The sequence below is a fragment of the Piliocolobus tephrosceles genome, chromosome 11, assembly GCF_002776525.5.
Source record: "Piliocolobus tephrosceles isolate RC106 chromosome 11, ASM277652v3, whole genome shotgun sequence".
In the NCBI taxonomy this organism is placed as follows: domain Eukaryota; kingdom Metazoa; phylum Chordata; class Mammalia; order Primates; family Cercopithecidae; genus Piliocolobus; species Piliocolobus tephrosceles.
The window spans coordinates 11,525,596-11,537,288 of NC_045444.1; the positions used below are offsets into that span (position 1 = coordinate 11,525,596).

At 38.5% G+C, this 11,693-nt stretch overlaps 1 pseudogene; it reads left to right on the plus strand.

Annotated features, from left to right (window-relative positions):
* Positions 1-10,625: 10,625 nt before the first annotated feature.
* On the plus strand, positions 10,626-10,738 carry LOC111551601 (annotated as a pseudogene).
* The last annotated feature ends 955 nt before the right edge of the window (positions 10,739-11,693 follow it).

An 11,693-nucleotide genomic window follows, 5' to 3' on the forward strand; every position in this document is an offset into this window, starting at 1 on the left:
TACTGAATCATTGTTTTAATTTGTAATTCCCTGAAGAGTAGTACAGCTTATCATCTTGTTCTACTCATTATCTATTTAGTTGTTTTCTTTTATAATGGGCTTTGTAGTATTCTGACTATTTTTATGAGTTTTCCTTTCATCTGATTTGTAGACGTTTTTTATATATTCTACATGTGAGCCTGAACCCAAGTGGACCTAAATGTGGCTGTAAAGAGAAAATTTTTATTTTATACGTAATGGCCTAGGTCCTCTGTTTTCTTGATTAACATCTAATGATTGCCTTGTAGGAAGAATAATAAAATGAGCTATAATCCTTCCACATTACTTTCACTTGTCCCATTATTACAAAGTGATATCCTTCTTTTTTTTTTTTTTTTTTTTGAGATGGAGTCTTGCTCTATCACCCAGGCTGGAGTGCAGTGGTGCGATCTCGGCTCACTGCAAGCTCCGCCCCCTGGGTTCATGCCATTCTCCTGCCTCAGCCTCCTGAGTAGCTGGGACTACAGGCTCCTGCCACCACGTCCGGCTACTTTTTTGTATTTTGTTGTAGAGACGGGGTTTCACTGTGTTAGCCAGGATGGTCTCGATCTCCTGACTTCGTGATCCGCCCATCTCAGCCTCCCAAAGTGCTGGGATTACAGGCTTGAGCCACCGCGCCCGGCCACGAAGTGATATCCTTACTCCTCATTAATACTTTGTAGGTAATTGGAAAGCTTTTTATATATTCCATACATCTTCCCTCCACACATTCTGTTATTTTTTGTATTTCCTAAGGTGTTATGGATTTGGATATGTATTTATGTATACATATTATATATATACACATATACATATATATATATATAAATTCTGACATTTTTATCACCATCATTGAGCTTTAGTTCTAAAATTAAATATAAATTAAATATATCCAATACTCAACACAAGACTTTATGCCAAACCTTTCCTGATATTATGATTGTCTATCTCTCACTCTCTTGATTCCACAGAAAAAACTAAAGAGAAAAGGAATTGCATGCAAACTTATACCTGTTTCTACATAGCTTTCATAGCTGTAGGTAGGTTAACTTCACTAAATAGCATTCTTGGGTCATGTTTGCATTTCTTGAGTATCTTAAATATGGTGCCCTATTGTCTTCTCACAGGTAATCTTGATTTCAAGAAGTCTGAAACATCTGGGTTTTTTTCCTTGTGAATTGGACTTTTTCTTCCTTGATGTAAACTAGCATTTTTCTTTATATTTAAGGTCTTACAGTTTGCGGAAATATGTTTCAGTGTTGTTTTTTCTGGCTTGATTTTCATAGCTGCACACTGTGGCATTTCAACATATACCTGAAGACTTATCCTATGTAAAGATTTTTCTTGAATTATAGTTCGTGGTTTTGTTTTCTACTTTTGCTTCTTTTTTCCTTTTAGAATATAATACTTTTCCCTTTTTGTCTTCTACATTTATTATTTTTCCATTTTTAAATTTCTTTATTTTTTATTGTCCATCTTTTATTTCTGTTTTCCTTTACTGTACTTTCTGTGTTACCTATTTATTATTCCCATATAATTTATTCATTTCTGAAATGATTTTTTCACATTTTAAGCACTATCTTCTCTCTTTCATATTCTCCATTTGTTTCATGATTTAAATTCTGAGCTTTTCTACTTTTTACCTTTGACATTTTTCATAGACTTTATATTTTCTTAATTTTGTATTTTATATATATGGTATATACATATTCTAAGCCATAATTTTATTGTATGCCTTTATTATCTGTCAGGATATAATTCAGTTATTAATTTTTATATTTTTTCATCATTTGTCTCCAAATATCATTGTATGGAGTTCATTCACCTCATGGGGGCTTTTGGAAAATGAGGTGGCATTCTGTACCGTTAGATGGAAGGTCCAGCATAGATCAGAGGTGTGGTTTTCTTAGCTTGACACTGAAGAATTCTCTCTGCTGCTATTATCAAAGTTGCCTCTCTGTGGGGTCACCTCCATACCTCTGAGATCTGAATCCCATGGACTTTTTAACCCTGAATCAGAACCTTCTTTTTTACTTACTCTATAATTTATAGCTGGCTACATATGCATTTTATATCTATTTTTCTTACCAAGGAGTTTTGAATTCTTAGAAAGCAATTTTGAAGTTTCTGGGAGTTAGGACGGCCTTTAAAAAAAAGCTCACTTATAAATTAAAGTTTGTGCTGGTTGCTCTTAGATCAGTACCTACTCAGAGTGGGCTCCTCTCCTTCCTATGGGGACATTTGATAGTGATTTCTGGCTCTTTTTGCAGCAGCAAAAGACATCATTATCAGCCGGGCGCGGTGGCTCATGCCTGTAATCCCAGCACTTTGGGAGGCCAAGACGGGCGGATCATGAGGTCAGGAGATCGAGACCATCCTGGCTAACATGGTGAAACCCTGTCTCTACTAAAAAATACAAAAACAAAAAAACTAGCCGGGCGAGGTGTCGGGCGCCTGTAGTCCCAGCTACTGGGGAGGCTGAGGCAGGAGAATGGTGTAAACCCGGGAGGCGGAGCTTGCAGTGAGCTGAGATCTGGCCACTGCACTCCAGTCTGGGTGGCAGAGTGAGACTCCGTCTCAAAAAAAAAAAAGAAAAAAAAAGACATCATTATCTTATCTCCACACAGTTGTATATTCTCCATGAAACCTGCCTGAGTTCTGCCATTACAGATGGTTTGGCACCACTCATCCATATTCTGTCTCTACAAACTTATCTACTACAGAAATTTCAGGTAAATGAAATTATACATTATGTGGCCACTGTGGCTGGCTTTTTAAAGTTACTATAACATTTTCAGAGTTAATCTGTGTTGTCACATGCATCAGTACTCCATTGTTCTATGTCTGAATAATATTCCATTGTATGGATATATCGCATTTTGTTCGTCATTCATCAGTTGATGGACATTTGGGCTATTTTCATTTTGGCTATAACAAATAATGCTACCATGTACACGTTTTTATTTGGACATTTTTTTTAAGTTCTCTTGAGTATAAGCCTAAAGAAAAGAGTTATAGAGTAACTATATAATAGCTATATTATGACTAAGTGTTGCTATCCTAGCAGTAATGAAGTGCAATCTCATTATGGTTTTTATTTTCATTTCTGTAATGACTAATGAAGTTGATAATCTTTTCATGTGTTCATTGGCCATTTGTATAATTAATTATTAATTTATAAAACTCTAATTTAGATTAGTTCCAACTTAATTTCAGTAGTATACAAAACTTTGCTTCTACATAGCTCCTTTTCTGTATGCTGTTAGTGTCACAAATTACATTTTATATATTGTGGGCCCATCAACAGAAACCAATTATTATTACTTTAGGTCATTATCTTTCAAATCATCTGATCTAAAACTGTATTAATACTTACTTTTTATATTTATCTGTGTAGTTATCTTTAATGGGCACCTTTATTTCTTAATGTGAATTTAAGATACTCTCTTGTATCTTTTATCTTAGCCTGAAAGACTCCCTGTAGTATTTCTCATAAAGAAGGCCTGCTATTACACTTTCAATTCCCGAATCTACATTGCATGACGTCTATCTCTTTATTGATATTCCCTATTTGGTAAGGCATAACTCTCATACTTTCCTATAGTTCTTTAGACATGGTTTTACTTAGTTCTTTGAACATATTTTAAATAGCTGATTTAAAGTCTTTGTCTGAGAAAAACAGTGTCGGATTCCTCAGAGACCATTTCTATTCCTTGCTTTTTTCCTTAGCTCTGGGTTACACCTTCTTTTTCTTTGCATGTCTCGTACATTTTGTTGCTATTGAACCCTGGAAAGTTTCATGCAGCAATTTGAGAAATAAGATCTCCCCCTTTCCACGGGGTTTGTTGTGATGTTGCTTATTGTAGTTGTAGTGGTTTGTTTGCTTGGTGATTTTTCTGAACTAATTCTTTAAAGTCTGTACTTTTTATAAAGTGTGGTCACTGAAACCTTTACTTGATTAGCTTAGTGGTCAGCTAATGATTAGACAGAAGTCTCCTTAAATGCATGAAACCAATAAATCTCCAAATTTTTGCCTAGGGGTTCAGTGTGTATACTTAACACTCAGCAAAGCAATTTACAACTCCACCTTAGCCTTCACTTCCTGCCCATGCAGAGTCTCTTAGTCAGCTAGAATCATTAGTCTAGGGCATTCTCAGGTCTTTCCTGAGCCTGAACACAGCCCTAGCCATTTCTGAGACTTAATAGAGTCTCAAGAGTACATCATATCAGAGCTTTTCTATGCCCCTGTGAATGGTCCATCTTCCAGCTTTTTCATTTTAGGAACTGTAGTTAGCTTATTGGTTTCATCACCTCTCATTCATCACCTCTGGCAACCACCAACTTAAAACACTTACCTGTAACTTGCTTTAACAAAAGTGTGCACCAAGGAGATGGCTGTTTATACTGGGTGAGCTCTGAGTTACCTTTGTAAGTCAGGTCTTTGTGGAAACCATCAGACAGGTGCCATAATGAGAATTATAATGAGAATTATTTAGGGATGTGATTTTGAAGAAGTTCCAACACAATACTGCTCCTTCAGGTGTTGTGAAGCCTTCATAGCAATGTGGGCTGTTATTTTTCAATGGTATCTCTCAGATGGAGAGCAAGAGATGCAACTAGGGAAAGTTAAATGCCACAAAACTTGCTTGCTGTTCTTATCAAGATTTAGCTATTTTTCATAATTTATAAACAGTCCCCAGGAAGCCACAGGCAATTTTCTGAAGTTCTGCATAAGTTAATTTGGACGATTTTTGCCATTTTAGAAATTTCTTTTATGTATTGTGAAGTTTTGGAGGTCTTAGTCCACTATTTTTACTGACATCATTATGTTTGTTTGAAAAGTCAATTTGGAAATAGTTTTAAAATCTGCTGTTATCTTTAGCTTACCTCAACTGGAAGGTAAGCCCGTCTTTGGTTTTTGAGGGTATTTTTCCTCAGTCTTCAAAGAGAACTTTTTAAACACTTGCGTTCCAGGAATACTTTTATTTAAACACTTTGAAGATGTCATTCCACTGTCTTTTTAATTCTTTTATATTTGGGAAGTCAACTGACAGTGTAACTGTTGCTTTTTTGAGGACAACATGCACCCCTCTAACAACTTTTAAGCTTTTCCTTTTTAGTAGCTTCGTGTTCTTTTCTTTTATTCTGCTTAGAGTGTGTGTACTTTGAATTTTTGGTTTGTTACCTTTTGTTTGTTTTGAAAATATTATTAGCCATAGTCTTCAAATTTTTTGTCTTCTCCATTCTTATTTGCCTTTCCTAATGGACTTTAATCACTTTATACCTTCACATTGTATGACCTGTGTGTTCAGCCTCTCTTTGTATTTTCCATGTATTTTTGATATCCTCTAAATTTTAGTTAAGAAGTTCCTACTTCTGCTTAAAATGCATAAAACTGTGGCCAGGCACTGTGGCTCATCCCTATAATCCCAGCCCTTTGGGAGGCCAAGGTGGGCAGATTACAAGGTCAAGAGATCAAGACCAGCCTGGCCAACATGGTAAAACCCCATCTCTACTAAAAATACAAAAATTAACCAGGTGTGGTGGTGTGTGCCTGTAGTCCCAGCTACTTGAGAGGCTGAGGCAGGAGAATCGCTTAAACCTGGGAGGCAGAGTTTGCAGTGAGCCAATATCATGCCATTGCACTCCAGCCTGGTGACAGAGGAAGACTCTGTCTCAAAAAAATTTAAAAAAATATACAAATATATTATATATATATAAATGCAATAAAATACCACCTACACTTAAAAACATGGTAAAGCTGGATAATCTACACAATCATAACTTTTGTTAAACTGGTATGAGGGCTGAAGATGAAGACAACCAAGTGAACTAAATTCCACAGAATAAAAAGTCCCTCCAAGAATAGACAGAATTCTTTCATTTTTGGCAAAGTAGGAAAAGTAGGCAACCACAAAAATGGGTAAGAAAAAGTCATCCCCCAAACTTTACACATCTTTTGAAGATCAACCATGCATCTACAGATCATTTGAAATGATCAAGATCACAGTCAGCAAGCAAGCTTTCAATCACTGGCAAGCCTCTTTCATTGAACCTCTACCAGATGCACAGAAAGCACAGAGATCTGGGAAGCAGACATAGTGAGCCCCACTTAGTGGACTGGCAGGAAGGCACTGACTGCTGCTCTGAGATGGGCAGGGAGCACTGACTGCTCCCCTTACCTTTTCTCTTGCAAAATAAAAACCTTAAATTAAGCGGGGAGGAACAGAAAATTCCTGTCCCTCGGACCTAACCAAGGATCCATTCTTTCTGATGTAAGAGTAGACATGAAAGACTTCTGTCTTCCGGGAAGAACAAGGAAAAGTCAGGCAAACTTCTGCAAACCAAGGGCATTTTTAAATCAGATTAAGGAAAAAGAGACATGTAGAAAGGAACAAAGATGAGAATTACATTATCATTACAGTCAGTAGCCGTTGCCAGATCTCACGGAATAGGCAGCTGAAATTTCATAGCTAGCAGATTGGTGTGACCACCAAATGTATAATACATGTTATTATACATTTCTTTGTTATTATACATGACTGTCTAGGACTCGAGGAATTTGACATGTATCTGTCAAAAGTTTCCAGGTAAGTTGCAAGGGACGCTATTTAATTCTGAAGGACATATAATTCAATTGTGCCTCACCACTATAAAAAGCCTAAGAGACCAGTCCCAGAAAAGAGATAATTGGAACTGATTTTTCTCTTGCTCCTAGCAGACCATTAGGAATAATTTCATCATGCTGTATACCCCTCTTTAGGTTGTCATAACAAGAAGCCCGAGGCACTCCTCATGCAGACTCTCACTGAGTTTTCTCTTTTACTTAATCCTACTCAATCTCTCAACAAGCCTTCATCACCCAAGTCCTTCCACTCTGCTCCATGGATTGCAAACCCTCATCGGCAAAATAATCTATGTGGTAAATCTCTTATTTGAAAATTCCCTTCACTAACTTGTTCTAAACAAAACTGAGCTTTTCTCTAAACACATGTATTTCTCTATTGCCCTAAGAAGTGCCGGGGTTGTTCTCTACTACAGCTCATACAACGTCCACACAGCGTAAAGGTGCAGTTGGTAACCTTGTTCCACAATTGTTTTCTTCAGAGCACTGTGTCTCCATCCTTTCTGAGACTTCCTAGGCCCTTGGAAGTAAGTTCTCTCCATGCTCTCTCCTGTCTCCTTTCCTGTACTTGCTACCTCCCTCCTTTCACTATTCCTCATTGAGGCCACTAGTGGAGAATTTTATTGCCTACCTTTTGCTTTTTCTCTATAAGTCAGTTTCCGCTAATACTCTGGTCTTACACTGTATCAGAAATCTGACTGCGTCTCCATGATCACCCTGGTCTACACCACCCTCACCTTTCTCAACCTGACAAATAAAATAGCCTTCTCCTTAGTATCTGTGAACCCACTCTTGCTCAAGTACAGCCTGTTCTGTCAAATAAGCCAAAACAAGTCTTTTAAAATTGAAGCCTATCACATTAATGGTCTTCATTTCACTTAGGATGAGGCATCGAAGCCTCACTGAGATTTACAACCCACGTTTATCCGTTTCCCACTTACCTCTCGTCAGTTACCAGCCACGCTGGTCTTGCTATTCTTCAAGCTTGCCAAGCACGTTTCTGTCTCAGCGTCTTTGCGCTTACTGTTTCCTCTGTCTGAGTGCTTTCCCTTCAGTAGACATAGGGCTTGCTTCCTCTCCATCCACTCTCTACTCGCATGTCACCACAGCAGAGGTTTCCCCGACCACCTCTCTAAAATAGCATGCCTTTCTTCTCACTTGCTCTAGCCTTACTTTGCTTCATAGCACCTGCAATTCATTATGTTCTGTTTGTTATGTGTATGTGCTTTTATTAATAGTTGAGTGCTTATTTCTATAAAGTCTTTATTTTAGAATAATTTTAAGTTTCCAGAAAAAATGGTAAATGTAGTACAGAGAGTTCTTTCTCTGTTTCTCTTTCGCTCTCTATATATACGTATATATGTACATATACACGTATCTAGTTATATATCTAGGTGTGTGTGTATATATGTGTATATATGTATATATGTGTGTATATATGTGCATATATGTATATATGTGTGTGTGTATATATATACATTCCACGTTTAGTGTCCCATTTCATTAACATCCTACCTTAGTGTGAGACATTTCTTAAAGCTAATGGCCCAATATTGGTACATTATTATTAACTACAGTCCACCCTTTACTCAGATCCTCTTGTAACCTGATGCCTCCTGTCTGTGCTAAGATCTCATCAGGAGCACAACATTCCCTTTAGACATCAAGTCTCCATAGGCACTCCTGGTAAGCGAGAGTTGCTGACCTTTCTTGTCTTTTTGTGGCCTTGACAAGTAGGAGGGATACTGGTTAAGTGTTTGTTAGAATGTTCCTTAATTTGATTTTGTCAAGTGTGTTTCTCATGACTATATTTTGGTTATGGGTTTTGGGGAGAAAGACCACAGAGGTAAAGTGACATCTTCATCAGGTCCTATCAAGGGAACATACTATCAACATGGCTTACCGCTGTTGATGTAAACCTTGGTGGTTAACATGTTCTTTCTTCTTACTTAACATGTATTTGTTGTTCGTGAAAAGCCATTTTAATTTTATCAGCAATGCAATAAACAATCAACAGCACTTTAGTTAAAGGAATTGAAGATGTTTGGTTTTAAATGACATTAAAAATATTAGCACACTTTATCCTAAGTAAACATCGGAAGTGGCTACTTTACATGGACTCATTCCTAATAGAGTCTTTTGTTCCCCAAATTCCATTGACTTACCAGATTCTGTTGTATTACTACGGCAGCTTAGTTCTAAATTATCAACTCACTGGTATACATGATGTCTTCTGTCATGATTATCTGTCATTTCAACGACCCTGAATCTTAGGAGCATTCCTAAGATTCCTAATTAATGCTCGTGACTTTCACACTTCAGTTTTCCACATAAACGTGGCCTTGTGGAATATCGTTCCTTACAACTTTTTTTTTTTTTTTTTTTTTTGAGACGGAGTCTCCCTCTGTCACCCAGGCTGGAGTGCAGTGGCGTAATCTTGGCTCACTGCAACCTCCGCCTCCTGTGTTCAAGTGCTTCTCCTGCCTCAGCCTCCCAAGTAGCTAGGATTATAAGTGCCCACCACTGCACCCAGCTAATTTTTTTTAAAAATGTATTTTTAATAGAGATGGGGTTTCACCATATTGGCCAGGCTGGTCTCGAACTCCTGACCTCAAGTGATCCATCTGCCTCGGCCTCCCAAAGTGCTGAGATTACAGGTGTGTGCCACTGCTCTTGACCAGCTTTTTGAATTCATGGAAAAATACATTGCTATGAAAATAAAAATATTCATTCCTATATAATTTAAAATTCTCCTCTATTACCCAGTAGTAGGAATGCCCTATTATGGTGAACTGTATTCCATACCACACCTTTTACTGCCTTGAGCTATTCTGTATCAGTTTCCATTTGAGGCAGGCTTTTCTAGAGCATTTTTGACCCCACCCCAGAGAGGACAGACAGGTGCTAGGAAGCTTTTTTCTGAGACTTTGCATCAGAAATATCTTGTTTCTTTACATGTAATGAAGACTAAAGTATTCTAGAGCCTTAATAATTTTCAAACTCTGTAAATATTACTCCATGTTTTCTAATTTTCTGTATTTTAGTTGAGAAAGTCATTTTCTCTGTTAGTTTAAAAAAAAACAATTTTGTCTCTTCTTTGGCTGGTTAAAAAACATTTTTCTGTGTAGATGAAACTGAGAAATGTCAGCAGGTGCTGCCCCGTTTTCAGTATTTTCTTCAATTACCTTAATCAACATTTAGTGAGCTCATTCAGTCAGAAAACTCAGGCCGTTAGTTCAGAGAAACAGTTATTTCTAGCCTTCCTCCATCTGTTCAGTTCTGTTCCTATGGAATTTCTAATAGCCATGTATTAGGACTCTTGGGAGTCTCCGTGTCATTCATATTTTTCCTCTGTTTATCACTTTCATCTGAGCTTCAAGAGATTCCCTTGAACTAATTCAATAATTTGTTTTTTTCACTCTCCAGTGTGCCACTTACTTCAGTCATCACGCCTTTTGTCCACTTACCCCTTCTTGAGATGACTGCTTTCTGCAGCAGCCTGCGGCTGTTCCACCATGTCCCACCACCTTTTCCTCTCTCAAAACACATGCTTTTGGGTTGTGGTTATTATTGACGAAGTCATTTTTTCTCTCTCTTAACTCTTCTTTTCTCCTCCCCATGGTAAATTTGTTTAATGACAGGAATCTGTTTGCTTTAAATGTTCACACTGGGGTGGGCCTGGTGGCTCATGCCTCTAACCCCAGCACCTTGGGAGGCCAAGAAGGGTGGATCATCTGAGGTCAGGAGTTCAAGCCCAGTCTAGCCAACATGGCAGAACGCTGTCTCCACTAATAATACAAAAATCAGCTGGGCGTGCTGGTGCATGTCTGTAATTCCAACTACTTGGGAGGCTGAGGCAGGAGAATCACTTGGACCCCGGAGGCGGAGATTGCAGTGAGGCGAGATCGCGCCATTGCACTCCAGCCTGGGCGCAAGAGTGAAACTTCATCTCCAAAAAAAAAAAAAAAAAAGGTCATGCTAGATGTTTTTGTGGTTTATGAATGTGATGATTGGGATGATTGGGTGTTCATAATCAAGTGTGAGATGTGCCTCTCTCAGACCTTGTTCCAGTGTCGGTACATTACCGGTCTGACATTTAAAAAGAAGTGTTCACACTGGTACTGCTCTTCGGGCTTTGCAGCCTTTCCATTCTGTGATCTTGTTCTTTGCAAACATTCACATAGAGATACCTGATTCATTCATACTGAGAGTTGAGATGAAATCTGTCAGATACTTCGTAGGTCAGTGTTCAATATTTTATGGTTACTCACTGTGAGATATAATTTTGCTTTTTCCACTAGTTGAGTTATTTCAGCAGGAAATAACTGGAGGAATTGGTAGAAGAAAGTGCTTACATATTCTCACTTGGGATACTATCTTGATCCTGGAGGACCTTAGGTTTATTTCTTTCAATATTACCATAGAGATAACTGTGTGAGATAACCTCTTACATAGAGATAACAGTAAAACAAAACAACAGCAAAACACACCACTGTTTTTTGTTTTGTTTTGAGATTGCCCTTGTTGCCCAGGCCGGAGTGCAATGGCACCATCTCAGCTTACTGGGACCTCTGCCTCGCAGGTTCAAGTGTTTCTCCTGCCTCAGCCTCCTGAATAACTGGGATTACAAGAACACACCACCATGCCTGGCTAATTTTGTATTTTTAATAGAGATGGGGTTTTACCATGTTGGTCAGGCTGGTCTCAAACTTCTGACCTTAGGTGATCCACCCACCTTGGCCTCCCAGTGTTGCTGTTTAAGAAGAATGTAAATGAGGCCTGGCTTGCGGGCATTTTTGCCAGGGTGGTTTCCGTGCAGAAGTTGCTTTCCCTGGTGCCATGCTGTGTTAGGTGGCACCTATGGAATTCCAGCATGCTCCCCCAGGAAGCTCATCTCTCCGGAGGCTGAAGCCCCTGAGGTGCTGCACAGGGCTTGCTCTAAAGCTGCCAAAGTCCCACTGTTTTGCATATGACCTAAGCTCATGCCTGCCTGGTCTGCCAAGTCCTAAACGGTCAAAGCTTCCACACTCGTGAGTCCTTCCCGAGCAAG